Here is a 5,205-nt window from a genome sequence, read left to right as displayed (position 1 = left end):
TTTTTTATAAATTAAGAGTTATTGCCAAGAAACCCAACTGGCAATGTGTTACCCTCTTTCTATATATTCTATGGTTTGCTATGTTTGACGATAGACTTACCCACCTCTGAAATAGGTGTCCAAAATCCCAACCTCAACTGTAGCTAGACATCTGCATTTCAATCTTCTGTTAGGCTCTACAATAACCTTTTCCTCTAAGGCTGACTTTCCAAGATGTTGTGCTTCCAACAAAGGAAGAAAGGAGCATACTTCTCATTTTCTATGAGTTTCAGAGCTTCTACCAAATTAATGATACAAACCAAAGAAGAATCTAATTGTACATATCTTGCTTATATATACAGTTTTATTAGGTATATCCAATAGCATTAAATACATGGGATGGGAAAAAAAAAACAACACCCAAACAAACACATTTGGTTTGTACTTTCATATATTTTATTGACAATGAAATCTGTGTGTCAGCAAAAGTACAAATGTTGCATCAAAGATATAAAACAGTGACTAAAAAATAGCCTCATCCTAAAGTTAGTCCATAGTGGAGACAGAGAACAGCTGTCAATCATTACAGCAAGTAATGGCAATGCATTGAACATATTATAAAATTTTCTTGTCCATAGTACCCATTTGTTTCACTATATCACTTTATCTCACTGTATAACTGCTACATGTACATTTTTCTTCTCCAAAGGAAAATTACGTACACATGCCTGTGGTTATAGGAAGTGAAAACTTAGACCTTTAGAAATGCCTTCCAAGGAGAGCTTGGCTTACAATGCTGAAGTTAAACACTTGGTCACTATGAGCTCCCACTCTCATCCTGCACCCCTTGCATATCAGCTAGAGAGCCTGGGGAGCCCTGGCTCTGCATGATGTCCCTCCTGCACCCCCAGTGTGTGCTCTCCAAGTGACACAACTGCTACATGGGGTGGGGTTTGTCTTGTCCATGTTCCACAGTGTAGAGACCCACTCCCAGGCATGCCAAATTGAATGTCATTTAATTTAGATCGTCTTTTCATTTTTTATATGCATGTACCTGCAAAAGGGATGGGCTGCATCCTAGGAGGTTTTGGGTTTTTTTCTCACATAGATTTGAAGGGAGATGACAGCTATAACACAGGTAAGTGGCAGGGCAATTTTTGCAGCTTCTATGCCTGGAGTCTGATTCTGGGAGAAGCAATGATCTCAGGGCACTGCCTTCCTGGGCAGGAACAGCTCTGGTAGAGCATTCTCTAGTGACCTCTCTGGTAGGGGGGGATTCACTGAGTTCAAATACCCTCCTGCATATTTTCCATATCTACTAATCTGGATCATTAAGCCAGACAAGAAATTTGTACAATACTTCCCTGACAGCAGAAATTATGTGTTGCAGCTTTTCTGTTTGTTTGTTAAGCTCCTCAGATGTGAACTCTTTCAGGCATGGTTAATACCTGGTTTTTAGGCAGGCAAACCTACCCCTGCTTTCTTGCCAAACTTGTGATCTTTTCCTCCTGTGAGAGTATCAGCACCAATAACAATCACCACTTACCACTAAACACTCATACATCCTAGATGAAGTAACCTGGCAAATTTGGTGGCAGCAGCAAATAGCACATTGACCCATTTGTTGGTCTGAGAAACTTCTTTGCTGGCAGGAAAAATACACCTCCTGGGTTTCTGCAGTCATGTTGGTAGTGTCTCTTTGGTGACAGTAAGGTGATCCTTTGTCTGCTATGTGCCTCACATCTATCGCTGGGCCTCTGAAGTATAACACATGCAAGACAGCTATAGCTGACAGTGTTTGGTCCCTCCTTGAGGAGGTGCCTCCCACTGAGTGAGCTGGGTCACAATGGCCTTTGTAGGGTCAACCCATGCAGTTTAGGAGAACACAGCTTTGCCTCCTGAGAAGTTTGTAGGACTTCCCTATAAGACGCAGTGTATTAAGTGGTTTGAGGTGCATATGAATTTAGAGTAACTTTTTTCAAACAAACATCTCACAGAGACAGGAGGATTTTCTGTTAGGATTCCCGTGTTAGGGGTAAGAGCGCAGAGACATTACCAAATACAACTGCTAACTGAAGCTGTCAAGTGCGATCATATTAGAAATCAAAACACATGCACAGGCTTTTTCCTGCTGTCCTTTACAAAATTAATAAATACATCCAAACTTCTGGCACTGCTACTAGCCTTTTTACATATGAAACTTTTCACTTACATTCTGTTCTGGTGCTATGGTGCTGTGATGCTATGCAAAACAAAGCACAGTCGGAAAGGTCAGAAACAAGTCTTTGTGTCTGTCACCTCAGCACATTCTAGTTGTCCACAGACAGCAGCAACTGGTAAATAACATTGACATTTCTTTGGAAAGTCATAGTTTTAAATGATCTCTATGGTCCTTCTCAGACTGCTGTAGTGTTTAAGACACTGATCAAAAAATGTAAAATTCAAAAAGATGAAACTTTAAAAAGGAAAGTGAGACTCAGCTCACACAGCATTGCATCTGATCTCCTCACCCAGGCTTTCCTGCAATTTGGGCTGGCTCTCTGTGAGGAAGGTAGTGCTGAGTTCTGTGCTCCCATTCTGCACTGAGACATGGCACCCAGCCAGTGCAAGCCCCCAGCTTCCAGTTCAGGCTGGTGTCTGCCAGCCAGTCCCACAGTGTGTCTTTAGCTATCTGCAGAAGGACACATTGGTGTAGAAGTTTTCTCTCTGAAGCAGTAGATCTCCAGTCTTCTAGATATCACCCATTAGTTAGATATATTATGAGATGCTTGCTTACTTTTGTGTCTTTCAATCGCCAGTGACTTTTCCTAAGCATCCCTTTGGCCTTTAACTATACTTCAGAGGAAGTTAGAAACAGCCTTGAAAGATAGCCCTTTATCACTAACTGGCCAAAGTGTGCAAACATTAGACCAAGATTACTATTAAAGGTCCTGTTCTGTTCCTGTGGAGTTGGTCATGTGGGCAGCTGCTGGGAAAAAGCAGTAAGAGTCAGGAATTGTTAAAATGCCTCACTATAGGAAATCCCTTGTGTAAGTATCTGCCTATTATGTCTATTCCAACCACACCACCCAAGTCTTGCAAGGCAGACACAGGGACTGTGAGAATGAAGACCTTAGGCCCACTGAACCCATCTGGTTCAAGACCATCTTAAGAACCTGAATGTGCACAAGTCCATGGGATCTGATGAAATCCATCCGCAGGTCCTAAAGGAGCTGGCAAATGAAGTTGCTAAGCCACTGACCATCATATTTGAAAAATCATGGCAGTCAGGTGAAGTTCCCAATGACTGGAAAAAGGGAAATATAACCCCCATTTTCAAGAAGGGGAAAATGGATGACCCGGGGTATTACAGACCAGTCAGTCTCACCTCTGTGCCTGGCAAAATCTTGGAGCACATTCTCCTGGAAGGCATGCTAAGGCACATGAAAAACAACAAGGTGCTTGGTGACAGCCAGCATGGCTTCACTAAGGGGAAATCCTGCCTGACCAATTTGGTGGCCTTCTATGATGGGGCTACAGAACTGATGGACAGGGGTAGAGCAGTTGATGTCATCTACCTGGACTTGTGCAAAGTGTTCGACACTGTCCCACATGACATCCTTGTCTCTAAATTGGAGAGACATCAATTTGATGGATGGACCACTCGGTGGATAAAGAGCTGGCTGGATGGCCACACACAAAGAGTTGCAGTCAATGGCTCAATGTCCGGCTGGAGACCAGTAACGAGTGGTGTCCCTCAGGGATCGGTGTTGGGACCGATCTTGTTCAACATCTCTGTCGGTGACATGGACAGTGGGATTGAGTGTACCTTCAGCAAGTTTGCCACTGACACCAAGCTGTGTGGTTCGGTTGATACGCTGGAGGGAAGGAATGCCATCCAGAGGGACCTTGACATGCTTGTGAGGTGGGGTGATGCCAACCTCATGAAGTTTAACCATGCCAAGTGCAAGGTCCTACACCTGGGTTGGAGCAACCCCAGGCACAGCTACAGGTTGGGCAGAGAAGAGATTCAGAGCAGCCCTGAGGAGAAGGACTTGGAGTTGTTGGTTGATGAGAAAACGAACACAAGCCGGCTTCAGTGTGCGCTTGCAGCCCAGAAAGCCAACCGTATCCTGGGCTGCATCAAAAGGAGCGCGACCAGCAGGTCGAAGGAGGTGATCCTGCCCCTCTACTCTGCTCTTGTGCGACCTCACCTGGAGTATTGTGTGCAGTTTTGGTGTCCTCAACATAAAAAGGACATGGAACTGTTGGAACAAGTCCAAAGGAGGGCCTCGAGGATGATCAGGGGACTGGAGCACCTCCTGTATGAAGACAGGCTGAGGAAGTTGGGGCTGTTGAGCCTGGAGAAGAGAAGGCTGCGTGGAGACCTCATAGCAGCCTTCCAGTATCTGAAGGGGGCCTATAGGGATGCTGGGGAGGGACTCTTCATTAGGGACTGTAGTAATAGGACAAGGGGTAATGGGTTAAAACTTAAACAGGGGAAGTTTAGATTGGATATAAGGAAGAAGTTCTTTACTGTAAGGGTGGTGAGGTGGTGAGGCACTGGAATGGGTTGCCCAGGGAAGTTGTGAATGCTCCATCCCTGGCAGTGTTCAACGCCAGGTTGGACAGAGCCTTGGATGAGATGGTTTAGTGTGAGGTGTCCCTGCCCATGTCAGGGGTTTGGAACTTGATGATCATAAGGTCCTTTCCAACCCTAACTATTCTATGATTCTATGTGCTCTTAAGATGGTGAGGCTGGAACAAGTCATTCAGCTGCATTGACTGTAATGTTAGCACTATTCATGTGGGGTATGAACCTTCAAAACTCAGTCCTATATTTGCTTATGCCAAATATGCTCTTTTCTGAGCTTGTAAGGCCCTTTATGAGAGCTCATTGGCTTTCTTCTATTTATTTAATTCTCTTTTGGTAACAGATGCCTTTTAAACACCACATCTTTTCGAGTCCTTCACTGTAAGGAGTGTATTATTTACCTGTCAGTGACAAGGACCCAGCACTTAATGAAGAAGGTCATACAGCTGAAATGGAAGGCAGGTTTTCCCTGCTATCTGCTTGCAAAGGCACAGACTCAAGCTCTTCTGTTACACATCAGCTTCAAGCAATCAGGACCAGTTAACCTTTAACTCCATAAACAAAGATCTTCTCTCATTCCTGCCCATCTTTCCAAGACAGCTTAACATCCCTGTCAACAACCCAAATCGTTTATCCCCAAGACAGAAAGATGA

This window comes from Pezoporus wallicus, unplaced genomic scaffold (assembly GCF_028554395.1).
Source record: "Pezoporus wallicus isolate ANWC-B61680 ecotype Strahan unplaced genomic scaffold, APGP_CSIRO_Pwel_v1 scaffold_6362, whole genome shotgun sequence".
In the NCBI taxonomy this organism is placed as follows: Eukaryota; Metazoa; Chordata; class Aves; order Psittaciformes; family Psittacidae; genus Pezoporus; species Pezoporus wallicus.
The sequence above is the reverse complement of the archived record's forward strand: the minus strand, read 5'-3'. Positions refer to the sequence as shown.